Source organism: Motacilla alba, chromosome 4 (genome assembly GCF_015832195.1).
Source record: "Motacilla alba alba isolate MOTALB_02 chromosome 4, Motacilla_alba_V1.0_pri, whole genome shotgun sequence".
NCBI classification, from domain to species: domain Eukaryota; kingdom Metazoa; phylum Chordata; class Aves; order Passeriformes; family Motacillidae; genus Motacilla; species Motacilla alba.
In genome coordinates this window covers 50,660,866-50,676,964 of record NC_052019.1, presented here as the reverse complement: position 1 = coordinate 50,676,964, position 16,099 = coordinate 50,660,866, and the positions used below count along the sequence as shown (strand labels likewise).

The 16,099-nt window shown below is 38.7% G+C and overlaps 1 protein-coding gene across 7 annotated transcripts in view; it reads left to right on the top strand.

The window, feature by feature from the left end:
- BMPR1B (bone morphogenetic protein receptor type 1B) overlaps positions 1-16,099 on the top strand; it is a 233,397-nt gene that overhangs the window by 175,752 nt on the left and 41,546 nt on the right. The window lies entirely within an intron of this gene.

Here is a 16,099-nt window from a genome sequence, read left to right as displayed (position 1 = left end):
TTGTGCTTGGCTAGAGAAGGAAGAGCAAGGAGCCTTGGCAAGGAGACTTGGTGGTTCATCCAAACCTCAACTTTCATTAAAGCTGCTCAAAATGTGGAACCAGCATTAACTGCTGCAGTGATGCCTCCCTGACCTCATGGTGACTGTGAAGTGATGGATGATTTGCTATCTTACTCACAGTTAGTTCAATTGCTGGAGGTGGGAACTTGGACTGTAAAACTGCTGAAGGACACCTTTGCATCAAGACATGTCAATCCTAGATATTTGATAAGATTATTTTCCATTTATCTGTGAATAAAATCTCTGCCCACCCCTCAACTGTGGGCAGAGAACAATTCTACTTGGAGAGGCTGATGTCAAACCCCTGCAGCAGCAGCTCTTTGCTGTGTAGTCCTGGAGTCAGGTGCTGCTGCCACATCCCTGTTGTGCTCAGGGAGGTACTTCCCCACTGGCACAGAGGGAGCCTGGCTATCTCTCTCACAGGATGTGGAGGGAGATCAGTGCTGTGGCTGCTTCCTGTCATCCACAATTCCGCTTGTCAGTATTCTCGCTAACCTTTTCAAATAGTACCAAGAATAAATGATTGACATCTGAAACAACACATTTCTTCTTTGCAGCAAAGACTAGACCCAGAGTAACTTATTGTAAAGCTTCGCTTCCACCAGACAGTGATCTATATTGAAGCTTATTAAAGTCATGTGTTCAATTTTTTTCATAATTGCCCCCATTCAAAATATGGCAGGCTGCCAGTAAAGCACTAAGTGGAAGTTTCTGTCAGTCCACCTGTCTTTCTGTAGCTAACGAAGTGTGCCGGTTTTTGTCTTGTAGACTTTACACAATTCATTGTCAGAGGAACTTGTTATATATAGACTTAAAATAAATTAGTTCGAGACAAGGCCAAAGCCATTCAACTCTACTTCTTTGTATAGCAAGTCATGTATTTATTATACAGAGTGACACATTAATACTTTGTTTGGGTGGAGAGCTTATTCTTAAACAAGAACAGGCAATTCTGGTTCTTGGCCATATCCATCTGTTAAATGTCCTAATTAAAAAGGACGACATCCTATGTAGCATGGGTTTCATCAAGGGCACCCACCAGTCTGGATTATGGGCTCTGCTCCTTTTATTTATGGGTTAGTTGGAATCTCTTTAGGGGAGGAGCAAGAGTTGCCATATTTTCAGGCCCTTGTCCTCTGCTAAGGCTCAGTTTTGAGCAGAGGTCTCCTTTTGCTGCATTTCTAACCATAGGAGAACATCAGCAATTGCCTCCCATCAGTTCTCTTGGAGAAGTGGAAAATTAATTTTACAGTCTTCCAGGAAATAAAGTCTTCTAGGAAATAAAAGGGGTTTTAAGTCTACCATTCCTGATCTCTACAAACAACAGGTATGCAGCTTATCAAACCTGTAATTAATCCACAGTTGGAAGAGCCTCCAGGATAGAAACTTGACTGCAGGAGAAGCAACACTAACAAAGCAAAGGGAAAAAAAAAATTTCCTGTTTTCTATCAGAGCAATTAATCTTGAAAATTTTCTTTGCCTGTGAGGAGATTGGCAAAGACAGCTGTTGCTTCATCCTGGAAAATGGCCCAAAAAAGGTCTGCATAAAAAGATCTTGCAGTGATTTCATTATAAGCAGTAAGTTTAGCAGCAGCTTTCTGGATTTTCTTTTATTCTGCTATAAGATTCAGGTGTGCTGGCGAGTATTCATAGAAGGAAATGAGCAAGCCAGCAACTTGGCTTGCTGGCCATTAGCAGTGAAATGCTTCTGGATGAGCTTACACAATTGTTCAGTTGAGTGATCTCAGAGTAAGGCTGACACCTTCCTTTTGGTGATATCCAGCCTGTCAGCACATGTTTTTCTTGTCCAGCCAGTTTGTGAGCAGCAATGTATAGTGTCTGGTCAAGCCTCAGAGGGAATAAAACATAACCTCCCTTGGATAAACTTTAGGCTTCCCCTGATTGCTGTTACAGAGAACCTCTTTTGTCAGTTGCTCTCCTGGAGGACCTTTTCAGATTCATTTTCCCTGTTCACCTTCCTCAGAAAGGTTATGTTAACACAAGCTTCTCCCTGCAGAGTCTTGCCTCTTTTAGGCATTTCGATTAAGAACCTTCAGCAAATCTCAAATTTTTAAAGAATTTGTCTACAAGTGTGCAATTCAGCTTCCTTTCCTGTATTGCTAGCTCTATTTTTGTTCCTGGAAAATTTGAGAAAGAGAAGAAAGGAAAGGAAGGCAGTTGAGCATTTTGCCAATGGTTAAATTTTTGCAGTGGGTTAATTCTTGCTAAGACAGGGTGTATGGTTCATGTCAGGTGACTGGGCATATGACTTGTACTCTGCCTGATGGGTTTTCTGGTTCTAGATGTTTTTGCAGGCTGGATTAACTTCTGTGACTTGTTTTTGCAGGGTGAACATAAATGGGATTCAGACAATATTAAACCTAATCAGGATTAGCTCCTTTGTTATTTTGCCTACGAGGATGACTGAGGTGACAGTTTACTGTTTGATAAGTAGGAGAAAACACTGCAGGGCAAATTTACACACAATTAAACCCAGCTGCTTTTCCCAGCAATGCAGAAATTTGTTTTTTATTCCAGTCTGCAGTGTGCACATTCAGGCAGCATGCAGTACAGATTGAGATGTTATCTCCTGTCTTTGCCCTTGCAAAGACATTCGTGCTCCTGTGGAATACCTGGGTCTCAATAGATACACATTAATTGCATTGGAGGGTTGGAAAAAACATCCTAGTATCTTGATGATCTATTAAATAATTTGAAGACTCTTCTAAAATGAAGCACTAACATTTCTTCAGTCTATTCAGGCGCTGGAGAATGGTCTTCTCTACAAAAAAGTGTGAAAGGACCTTAGCAATGTATCTCATATTTGTCTAGGGTTTTTCACACAACTCTAGTATTGGGTTCTTTCATCACAATAATGCTTCCTAAGATCACTGTGTTGTTTTATACCTTCTCAAGGAAATTTCAGAGCTTAGAGTTTCATTTTCAGCACCTCCCACAATATTTCTCACTGTTTGCTATACACTGAATGTGTCTGCTTGCAAATGTATCCATCAGCATCTATTCAATGTATGAGTAACAGCACTGGACTTGAAGGCTGCACTTCTGTCAGCACTTCGAAGACTGAGATGAGTACTGGAGTCTCATTTTAAAAGATACAGTGGAGACATGCACAGCAGTTTAAAGCCCAAGTGGTTAGACTCAGGTGTTTCTCACCCCAAAATGTCATTGGTTCAAACATTTTTAAAATCATGAAATAATAGATGCTATTCATTGTACAAAATCCCAGCAAAGGGCAGCATTCTGTCCTCATACAAACATAATCCCAGTGTATTGTGAGAAACAAAAGGCAGTGTTTTGACTGAGAGGATTTCACCTCTCTTTCTTCTGTTAATGAATTGAGGTGAGCTTCTGGGAGACAGAAAGGTGATAATGGAGAAAGAATTCAAATAGCTGTTTTGCCTCTGATCTGTAGAGCATGGAAGTAAATCTTATGCCGAACACTTGAAACGAACCCCCAACATAAAAAAAAATGGAATCTCTTCTTTTCTGCATCCTCACTGCTGTTTTTCACACAGTTGGCAACAAGATGGTACAGACACAAGAGGTACAGATATATCCAGTGTGAGCAAGTTTCATTTACAATTCTACTATAATGGGATTTTACTTACAAACAGCAGTTTTCAGGTTATAACTTCCATTAAAAGTTACATAAATGAAGGTTAATATCTGAGCTGGTGAATAAAGAGGGGTTTTCTTTTAGGTGGTTTTTGGCAAAGTTTAATTCTAGTGAGATTTTCTTCAGCCTTCTCAGATTATTCTGTGGGAAACAACATTCATGCAGTCTTATCCTAGCAGGACATACTAATGCAAACAACAGATCTCTCTGCAGAATGAAACCGTTGCATGAGTTGGTCCCATTTTCAGGGGCAAATATTTATGAAGAATAATATATTACACCATTCAAAGAAAAACCTGTAGATTCCCTTTGCAGCACTACTCACTGCAGTCGGTAGCAATTACTTAAGATTTGCCCCATAGATTTTACATGTTCTCTGCCTAAATATTTGTTCTGTACTAACAGCAAAATATCCTACACAATGTTGTTCATGACTGACATTTTGAACACTAACTGTTGAAAGACAGAGGGAAAAAAAGCTGGGCATCTGATACATTCTGATCTTGCAAAGGTATTTAATACCCTGAAAATGTTACTGAAGAATGTATTTCTGTTGGTTTAAGTAATGACCCTGCCAGGTGGGCTGAGAGCAGAGGAGACGGGAAAGGAGTGACGAGCGGCTGTTAACAGTAGCATGCTATGTGAAGCATGCTGAAGTTACCCTTAAAAGTCCAAACTGAGGATGAGGCTTGCTGCCAGAACTGGAGAGCTTTTCTTAATGCTGCCCTGTAGCTTAGTAGAGACTTACACATCAGGACTGCCATATAATCAGTGCCGAATTTGTCTGATATTTGATGCTGAAGCTTACAGTTGTTTTACTAGCAAATGCAGACTGTATTCACTTGTAGCTATGTTGTACAGAGAGCCATGCAGGGTTTGAAAGGGATGTTTAAACCTTCTCCTTCGGTACTAAACTCAAGCAGCCCTGTGCTAGTAGAAGTGAAGCTGTGGTGGAAGTGAAAATGAGCTGCCCTAAGAAGTTTGCATGGTGTGTGGAACAGTGCGCGCTGCAACACAGAAGTGGGAGAAGAGATTTGATCCTTGGCCAGCCTTGTTTCTACATCCCACCTGTATTTTATGTTAGTTATTTCCTTCTCTCTTCCCTGCTGTCTCTTAATAAATAAATGGAAAGAAGCACAATCAGCCTTCACGCAGTAGAATGCTTTGAAAAGGCTTGAGTGAGGTTTGCTACTGAAGGAGAGCTACTAGACAATTCCCTTCCTCTCAAAATGCCACTTTTCTGTGATTCCGTGGGAAATATGTGGTGTGTCCTACATGATGCTTTTTATCCGGCAGGGCTGGCCCCAGCTGTGGCTGAAATCCTTCTTTCACCTCTGGGATTTAATCATCAGTGTGAAATAGCAGCCTTCTTACATTAAATAAAAAAAAAAAAAAGTGTGGTTTTGTGGTTTGCATTAAACTTTATTAAAACTCAGAATTACTTCTAAGTGAATCATTGATATCTTTGTGAGACCAAAGCTCTGAAGTAAATTTGTGGAATGGGTATTTTCTTGAATTTCTGCTGCCTACTGTGACAAGGTCTTGAATACCAAGAGGATGGTAGAATGCTGACTTGTTTTAGCTAGGACCCTGCAGATCACTGTATTTTCACATCTAAATAGGGCTTTTGTGAGTTTTTATCCTAATTTTAGATATTTGACTGTCTCAGTATGTCACATGACTTCCTTTAAATTTTTAAAGTGCTGACACTCCAGCATTTCCACTTTTGGGAGAAAATACGCTTTACTTGGCTTTGTGTTGCATTTCTTTTTAGTCTAATGTGTGACCTTAGCATCCTATTAAAATGTATAGATGGAATAGAAATTCCCAATATATTTTTTCATCATTAGTCTTAATTTTCCTCCTAGAAAACTGGGAAGTGATATGATGGATAGAGTTGAAAAGTTTAAGACAATTAAAAAGCATAAGAAAATAAAGACTAGCACAAAAATATTTGGGTTTGGGCCTAAAATACTCACAAATTTGAGTTACACTTGACTAATAGTTTCAACTAAATAAGTGCAGGATTTTTAAAATTGTGTGAGTACAACTTGTTCTCAGTAAAATGTAAATACTTTTCTTTCAAAATAACGTTTCCATGTAAACATTGACCTAGCTCTAAGCAACAAAACCCAAAATACAATGATTTCAAGGAGTAAGTAATATAGAAAATAAACTAAATCATGTGATCTGAACAATATGCATCCAAAATTGCATTTACATGTTGGTTAGAACTGAAGGAAGCTTCAATAACTTAAGCTTATTTCCAATTTTTGTTTTTAGTAGTCTCCAAATGTGAAAATTCCTTACAAAATCATTCTGAAGGTTTAGCACCCCTGTTTAATTGAAAAAAAACAAACAACCCAAACAAACAAACAAAAAACCCCCAAAATGCATAATGACCGACAGAGAGACCATCCAGGGAGAATTATTATAGAGGTGAGAGTGAAAAAGAGAGAGGGAGAGAAAGTACATGCCTCCATGTGAAACCGGGTCACCCACATTTTAATGGGAGATTTTCAAGGGTGCTTTGTACTTCTCTGTAGGAGTGTCTTCTCTCACTTGAATGGCAGCATTATTGGTGACACCGGGTTCTTCGGGGATAATGCACTTGCTGTGCTGCTTTTTGAAGCTATGTTCAAGTTAAACAAAGCATCTCCCCTGCCAGAAATGCAGATCACTCAGTGGCTTTCCTCAAACAGAAACTCCCAGGCGTCTCCTTCCATGAGCGCCCTGCAGGACCGAGAAGCGCTTGCCTTATAAACAAACATGGCCCGGGGAGGCTGGGCTGCTGGCTTGCAAAAATAACGTACACCAAGGCAGGGTAAATAGTTTACATCTTCAGCCTCTGGGTTGTGTCACGGAGCTGCTGGTTAAAAGGAGAAAATCCACTGCAGCCTGAAACATGCATCTTTGGAAGGGGAGGATGGAGAAGCTGTGCTTTAGATAGCTTTTTGTGGAGGGAAAAGAGCTCTTAACCGGTGTCCTGCGGACCGCAGCTGGCAAAAGAGCATCACTGTGTCTGGTTTTGGCAAGAGGCATCAAAACAGTACACAGAGTGAACTGTTTCAGACATTGTGTCCTATTTTGCTTTGCTAGGCACATGCAGGAAAAGATTTGCTTCTAATTTATATCTTTAATGAACACAAAGTGCAAAAAACGAAATGCATGCAAACCATGGGAGTACAGTGTGTCACCTCTTCTTTACTGCCTGATTGGAAGCTCAATATGCAAAGAAGAGTGAAAGATGCTTTAGAAATGTTATTCCAAATGTATTTTGGAAGGATGGGTCCAGAAAATGATTCTTTATCATTGTGTCTGTGCTATGTGGGAGGAAACTTTGGTGACTAGGTTTTGGTGGCTTGGGAGGAGAAATGGGAAGAGAGGACACCTGCCCAAATTCCAACAGCCGCTGGTATTTGTTTCTTCACAGCCTAAATCGGATTATTTAGGTTTCAATTTCCATAATTTGCTTTTCTTTAACAATAATCTCTACACTTTAGGGAACTCCCAGCACACGTGATTTGGGACTAGAAGATGAAGAGGTCTCTCAAGCAATGGGCTACAAAATGAGGAGTGGGGAAACACCTGCACATCCTTGCTGGCAGAGGAATTTTGACAGGGGTGTTTCTTTTGGCAAGAACTGCTCCCTAGCTGGTGTTACTGTGGAAGTGGAGTCCTTTGCTGATACCCTGATTGCTGCAGGGTGGGTTGAGAAGTTCATAAGCAGGGCTAATAGCTTGAGCACATTGTCCTCCATCTCTTCTCCTTGCATGAACCCCTGGACACCTTTTGTTGAGAGAAAGCTGAGTGTCAGCCTGTTAAAATCTTATGGCTGGCTTTATTGAGGAAAGGTTGGGTCCCACCTGTCAGACAGCCCTGTGATGTCATCTGGAGGATTTTGGATATCCTCTGCTGGGGGAAGTGGGAAGGAGTATTGAGCTGACTTTCTCCTGGAAAAGGGTGGAAATGACAGAAAGGAGACACTAGTGGGATGATCTGTGTCTTCTGTAGGGCAAATTAAGCAACAAATATCGACATACAGGAAAACTATGAAATTCTTCAGGGACAGGGAGAAGATATTTTAGTTTGAAAGCTTTCTAAAAGAAGTGTGCAAAAATCTAAGTAATCTGTTTTACTGAACTGTTTTGAACTTCTGTAAGTAATACAACATGCAGATGGAGTAACATGGTTGTGCTGGTTTCTTGTAACCATGTTTGAAAAGCATGGGTTTTTTCACCTTTAATTTGGCAGTATTTTGAACTTTTCTAATACAATGATCTATATAAAGTACATCTGTTCCTTGCTAGAAGTGTGCTGAGCCTCATTTTGCATGATTGTTACAGGCAGAAACTGAATTTACCTTTGGCAGAAGCAAATACTCCTGAGAGTGCTAAGAAGGAGAAACTTTGCAGGAAAAGGAAAAAGTGGTCTTAAAACACTTGATTAATATTATTGCTGAATCTGAAACCATTTTATACTAGTGAAGGGAACCAGAAATATGATGCTAGAATACTTTTGTTCCTAATCATCTCTTTCTGAATGGGTGTGAGGTTTTTAAGTTTAGGTTAAGGGTTTAGACTTCTTCCCAAGGTTCCCCAGTATTTCATGGGTTACAGAACAATGAATGTGAATCCAAAGGGGACCCTGTAAATCTATTGCAGTGCATGCTGGTCTTTATTTCACCTTAATTTTTAACATCATAACTCAATTTATTTTCAGTGGGAGCTAAGATACAGGAAAGAAGCAGGGGAATTACTTCACTACATAAATTTTTTAATTGACTTTCTCTGACACAGACGGGAAGAGGAATTCTTTGCAGGTGATATCTTTCTTTGAAATGCTAAACCCATTGCAGGTGATGGCAAAAACTAGAAATGCTTGCAGTAAAGTGTGGGATTTCATTCTATAACTAGTATCTTGAAGGGTTGAAAATTTTAGATTGTACCCTGTACTAAAGCTGTATGAACAGTTTGCAGAAATCAGATTCCTTCCTGAAACACAGCGAGCTTTGGATTTGAGTCTGCTCAATTTGATAACTCACATTGATGGTACTGATGAGAGCAAAACTGAAGTAGGGTTGTTTCTATCCTGAGTGTATCACCTACTGAAACTCCAGCCAGCAGTGTGCAGAATAAATGACTAAGTTCTAATTCTGTTGGTTTTTGTATTTAACTCTTCCCTTTTTCTCCTTTCTTTAAATGTAGCTTCTTAGGTTTGTTGATTTATTACAATGATTTTCATATAAGAACTTCTATTGCTGAGGAAGAAAAATATGTAGTACAAGATTTTTTTTTCTCTCAGAGTGTATTTTAGACTTTTCTGATCATAAATTTATCAACTTTATTCTTTCAAGTAGCTATTAAAAGGTTTGTTCTTTCTTGTTTTAGGTGGCTAACATTTAGTGGAGAAGTCGTGTTTAGCCTACCAACACTTCCTCCATCTCTAGGGCTTGATGTGAGCTTCATGTTTTTCTCGTGTATGGAGTCAAGGTTTTAAACTCCAGTTCTAAGCTAACTTCCAAGACAAAGGTAACAGAGAGTACCCATGACATTTCCTCCCCAGTAATACTGCCTCTGACTTCTCTTGGTACAGCCCAGCCAATGGAATGCATGCCTTGTGGCTCTGCTCCTGGAGAGGCTCCTGCAAATGTGTCTTAATGTCAATTTGGCAAACATAAGTCATAGTTGCAGCTGAATTTCTGATTGGTGTTCCTGGGTTTGTGCCATGTGTGTTCCATATCACTTCTGTTGGGGGACAAAGTAGATGTTTCCAATGTGGGGCCTACAGTGTTCTTAAGAAAAGTTGTTTGGGGAAGATTAGTTAACTGTTGGGTATTTTATAGAAGAAAATGGCTAAGTCTGACATAATGCAGGCTAGAATTAAGGAGGAAGTTTTTCACAGAAAGAGTGGTCAAATACTGGAATCATCTGCCCAGGGAGGTGGTGGAGTCACCATCCCTGGATGTGTTTAAAAAAAGACTGGATGTGGCACTTGGTGCCATGATCTAGTTAAGGTGTTAGAACATGGGTTGGACTCGATGATCTTAAAGGTCTCTTCCAACCTAGAAATTCTGTGATATTTTCTGATGTCACACATGTTTAAGTGTTTACACTGATTTTTTGCTGAATGTATAACTAAATCCTTGAAATGTGTTTCCTTGAGCATGGTGATAACTTAGGGAGACAAACGTGAAATCTGTGTTGGAGTGAATCAACTGCCCTTTTTAGAAGGGTTTTTCTTCTGTCGGGACATACAGATAAATCTGGTTCTTCAACTCACTGAGATTGAGCTTCTGTCCACCAGCTTCAGTCCAAGAAGAAGTGACTTTGAAAAGGAAAGCAATGTAGAAATATGAAATATTACATGTAGAAAAGTGTGAATGTCTGTAATAATCACAATCATCTTTAAAAATGGTTTTTTACCCTTTTCCTTCTTTATCTGACTGGAACACAGTGATAATGGTTGTTTTATCTGGTATGGTCCCCACCCAGGAAAGGACTTCAGCAAATCATTCCTCTATTGAAAAGTTGTGTAGGGAATTGATTTAGCAGTGGTGCATTAAAAGAACAGCAGTAAGAAATACAAGCTGAGAGGGAGTAATTTCAGATAACTTTATTATTTGGGTAAGTAATAATCCCTGTGCTTATTTACAGAATATCCAAATACTTTTTCTTATTTCTTAGTAAAGGTTGATCAAACCAATAGTCAGGATGTAGCATGGAAACAACCTGTTATTTGTGAGACTTGACCACCAACACATTCTTTGAAAATTCTGGTATTTTATGGAAGAAAGCTTACTTTTTATATTCTTTTACTCTATATTTGGCACCTATTTCCTTTCATATTCTGGTGGAAAATGTTGCACAATTCATGCATTTAGGTATGTTAACACTATTTGTAGTGAGCTACAGTGCATTACACTAATGAAGAAGTTTAATTTTACATCTTTACCTAGCTGTAAAATACACTGTTTTATACAAATGAAAAGTTGAAAGCTTGGGAAAATATTTTTCTTTCTCTCTGAAACTACACAGCATCTCAGCTTGAAACACATATTTGCTGTAGGCCCCTTGTTCTTATGCTTTGGAGTATTTTTAGAGATTGAGGGGAGCTGAAAGAAATGAAACTGAGCTGGATGACAATTTTAATCTCTTTTAAATAGATTAAAAGAAGAAAAGGGAAAGACAAAAATTAATATCAGTATTTTAAATTCATATTGGTGAGCATAGCCACCTTCTTTTAAGTGAAGTTTCTACAAGACCCACATTGTTGTATTTTGTCAGCATTAGTTGAAACTTCTTTTTGGTTTTTGCTGAAGTCAGGGTTTGTAATTCAATTTTAATGGGCTAATTAAAAAAAGAAATAAATGCAATAAAAAAGGAGAAAAATTAAATCTTTAAAAACCTTTGGAGGAGTTAGGTTGAAGAAAAATGAGAAAGAACAGTGATTTGAAGAACAGAATATTAAAATATGGGAAACATTGTTTTATCATCAAAATTTCATGATTATGTGCCTTATTTTATAATCAAATGTGTGCAAACAAAATGTTACACCACAGCCTTGTGTTCATTGTGCACATGAGAAAAATGGTTATGAGGACCACAGCTCTCATACTTACATTGCTTATATTGACATTATGTTATTGAATTGTATTGAAATAGTTTCAATTTTCAAATTATTTCATTTCCACTGTAATTTGTTCAATGGAACTAAGTCTGTGTTTCCTCAGTTTAGAGCCCTAACAGGTTTATTATTTGTTGATATATTTTGCATTTAGATAGAATATGTGTCTTCTATACATTATATATAAACAATATATTTGCTTGTTTATATTCCTATTGAAATATCCCAGCCTGATGGAATTAAACTGGTAGAAAGACCATAGATGCATGGCTTGCCTTCCCAGTGCCTACATTTTCTTTTCCTGGTGTCCATATTTCCGGCAATCTCTCATGGGTGTTTGTACTTTGAACAGCAGGCAAAAGAATCCCTGGAAAATACAGCACTGTTTGGTCTGCTGTTTTCCTCTGAGCTAGCAACTTGCAGTAGAACTGGTATTATCATTTCAGCATTGTTGTTAGAGTGTGCAGGACAGGCAGAAATCATCTGGATGCATTTCTGTTCTGTATTGTGTTATCCTCTGCTGTATTTCAAGTCTCTGGCCATTCAGGATAGTCTGGATGGAGCTGGGAAAGAAGGAGTGTCTGCAGATGGCGTTCTTCTGTCAGTCTTGTAATAAAAATTTTCATCTGCAAAACAGAAATGGTTTTAAAAGGACATAGTTACTCACATCAGTGACTTACAGATGGGCAAGGTGCATCATGGAGCATCTGGGACAAGGTGCCACCGGTATTATCCCTTTGGGAAGAGAACCCACTTTTGGTTTCAGCATGTCAAAACCGCACTCTTAGGTTTTGTTACTTCACAGGGTGCTTGAATGCAGACCAGCTCTTTTTTTGGCTCCACAATGAAGCTGGGTGATGGCACATTCAACTTTTTTAATTATTGTAGTGGCGAAGGCTGCTCATTTTAACAGAGTCTGTGTGATGTTGCTGAAGGCAAAAGAATTTTTCTAGGGAAGGGTAAAAGGCCATTTAAGGAGTGTGAAGAATTGCAGGTTCTGAAAAACACCTGCTTTAGGAATACTGTCCTCTTATTCTTGTGGGCTTGCCTAATTGCTGGGAGGAGTCACTCTTAGAAATCTATCAAATCCCATTGGAAGAGTGGTCTCTTTTTATTGGAACAGACTCTCTCTCTTTCTCTCTCTCTTAATCCATGACATAGTCTTTAGGACATTACTACCATATGATGAAACTGAATATTTTTATTGAATCTATTGTGTAGTGCCAGTGGACCTGAGTAGGAGAAACGATACTGGAGAGAACATAAAAGGAGTTTCTTTTCTCTTTAGACAGGCGTAGGAGAGTTCAATATTACCAGAAAAACTGCTTTGAACAATGCTGATAAAGAAGAGGTTTAATGAGGCTGGGGCTGTTTGTGGAAAATTAGTCCGTATTAGGGTATTATTCCTTCAGGGAGAGTTTATAATGCCGGCAGGAATGCGGGAAGAGGGGGCAGATCAGATTCCGGCACAACCTTGTAAGCTTTCAGCTGCTGATGCATGGTGCACCTGTGTGTTCCCCTGTCTGACCTCAGAGCTGGCTTGAAAATCTCTGGCATCTGGAAGTGTGGGGAAAGATCAGGTTTTTAATTTTTGTGTGGGGAGGGGGAAAAAAAAAATCCATCTTTTTTTTTTTTTTTTTAAGCTTAGAATGCCTTGTATTTTATATCTTTTTAAAGGAAAATGGAAACTATTTAGTGGGTATGCTTTTTAGTGGTTTGAGGTTGGGTTTTTTCTTTTAATTTTTTTAAGCTAGTATCTTAAAGATCTCATAGTGATATGTCTAAAGAGATGAATAATACTCTGTTAAAAAATCTGATTGGTTGGCAAGACTCAAGAAATTAATTTCATACTCTTTTGCTTATCTCAGGAAGAATGTTCTCCTTAGCAAGTGCAGATTCGAACATGACAGCCTAGCCATTTACCTCATTTGTGGAGGTCTGGAATAGCATCTCATTTTCAAATTGTAGCGATGTGGAGATAAAATGTAAAAACTGCCGCATGAAAATTGCCTCTTCATAACTTTGTGCACCATCACTGGTGGCCGCCGTAGGAACTTGTACTTTGTAAGCACATGTAATTTACATTGCTTGAATTTTACTGTTTCGTAATTACACTTTGATTTGTATTTTGTTTTTATCAGACATGGTGGGGTGGTTAAGCTGTACTGCTTATGAACTACCATGTGAGTAATTTCTTGGTATAAAGTTGTGCTTATTAAATGCACGGATTTTTCTCTTTTGGAGTTTAAAAGTTGTTCGATTTGACATCTGTAGCTTATTTCTTGCAGTCTACTTAATTGAATAGCTTCACTGTTTATCTTAAAATGCAGATAAATGGCTTTCAGCGCAGTGTTTATAGCTTAATAGTTCCTGAAATGAGAGTCAACATTATCTCCTAGACTCTACTAGTCATAACTAATGATCCCTCTGCTTACACTGTTGGGCAAGCCAGGAGACACTGAACTCTGCAGAGAGCAAGGGCCCTGTGCAGTGGGAGGATAGTTTGTATGTGATGGCGCCTGCTAGACAAGGCTTTCATGGCTCAGTAGTGTTAATTGGGGACCAAAATTTGTCCTTGGTCGCCTCTAGCCTCCAACCTCCTGTTACTGAACTCTTCTAGGAATATGGATACAAACCTGAGGGGGAGTTGACAGCACACCGTATTCTCCCTTCCCTCATCATTTAAAGTGGATAATATCAGATTGCTCTTACATTTGCTTCAGTTTTGCCCATCGGAGCCCATTTTGCAACACTAAGTCTTTGCAGAAATTTTGTGTATTTTAATGTTCCAAACAGTCCTGGCAGGCAGCCTAAGAACGGCATTGTGTTGAGGCCTGGAAGAGGATAAGAAAATAATTAGGCAGCTGGCAATTACTGTATTTTGTTCTGGGCCTTTTAATATGACATTTGAATTTGTTAATGAAAGAAAGATGATTTTAAATTTTCCTGACCTTTGGCTTAGTTGTGAATGGAGAGTGGTAAGCTTTCCTTTTTAATAGAGTTAAGTACATGTTCTGGGAAGAGAGAAGGGAAAGAAAGAAAGAAAGAGAAGCCAAGTGGATTTACCACCCATCAGTAATGCTCTGTTATTATTACCTTGGGAACAAAGGTTCCTTGCTTATGCATCAAATTAAAATAATATGGGGGGCAATGATGGCTTATGGTGTTAGGGGTTAATATTTTTCTACATTCTGTAAGCTCATCAATATGACCTTTTCCTGAGTTTTTTGACTTGCAAGAAGAGTATTTATTGGAAATTGCAGATGTAGGTGTTGTGAGGTGGATATAACCCTTGAATTATTTCAGCCAGCACAGTGTTCTGCTTTCAAAGAGGCCATCTAGCAGGAAGCTTTTGGTGGTTTTAGGTGAAGTTCAGCTAGCGATATACAGAACAGTCTATGTCCCTAATTTCTCTCTCCACAGCCATCTAGTCCACTGTTTTGAGAGCTAATTAAATGTAAACATCTAGGTGTGTGACTGGTTGTATATGAAAGCTGTTCCTACTTAAAGATACTTATATCAGTCTTGTTTATGCTCCAGCTTCCATGCTTTTCATTGTTTTTCTGAGTTTTCACATTTTCTTAGAAGTAGGTTTTGAGCTTTGTGTTGGCAGAGCAGCAGGCTGGTACCGAGCACAGTCTGGTAACACCATGTGCGCTGCAAAGGCCACAGTGTACAAAGAAAACAATTTCAAAAGTTTTGAGGTTTCAAATTCAAAAGTAGTAAGTAGTTATGACTACTTGCAACTACTTACAGCTTACTACTTAAAACTCTGCAGATGATTTTGTTGGACATTGCCATGAATGAGCTCCAGGAGACACAAGGCAGAATGAGCAGGATGCCCTCGGAGAGTTAAAGAGAGGAATGTGATTCCTGCCAGGAGCACCAGGCAGTTTCTAGCAGGACCACGATTCAACATTGTGTTGGCAGAAATTTAGACGTCATCTGTCTTTTTCACTTGGTACATGTGGTCTTGATAGAGTTACAGGTAGTTCACTAAACTAGGGATGAATCAGGAACAGACCAGAGTATGGAGGAGGAAAAATTAGTCATTGCCTCTGCTACTATCAGATAGCTTTAAAAAAGCATGTGTAAGGCTCCAAAAAATGAATTAAGTATTTGAAAAAAAACCTCACATGCAATTTTTTTGAAAGAGGAAATTGGAGGCAGCTTTTTTTATTTTGATTTTATGTTGTATAAAGTCTTGTTTCTTACTTTTTACTCTGTGATCTAATCAAATACCTAGACATCCCACTTGTTTCAGTCAGAATCTTGAAGAGTTAGCTCTTCTATAAGAAACCAGTTGAAAGTTCATATAGGTCCAGATTACTTTGAGCATTTTCTCATAGGAATAAAGCTCCTATTTCTTTGGAAATAATCCCATTGGTAAACAGCAGCTGCAATAAACCTTCCACCAAGAAATTTGATACGTAGTTCTAAGTGTGCAGATATCTCTTTTTTTCATCACCAGTTTCCAAACGTGGAATTAGATTAGGGAATGATGGAGCAGAAACTGAAGTATCATTTTGTAGAGAAGAACATTTCAGTACAAATGCTGGGAGTGTGTTGTGACTGCAATGTCTGATGTTTACATCTCAATATCAGAAAGAAACATTAGTAACAGCATCTGTTGGTCACCTCTGGCAGTTACATGCTACCATGGAAATGATAGATGTTATGTGGAAGAGGTGGGGTATATTATGACCATATTGTCTGGAATAAATCCTGATTACCAGATTAAGTTAACTAAATTATTTCAAGCATCTGAAATAATAA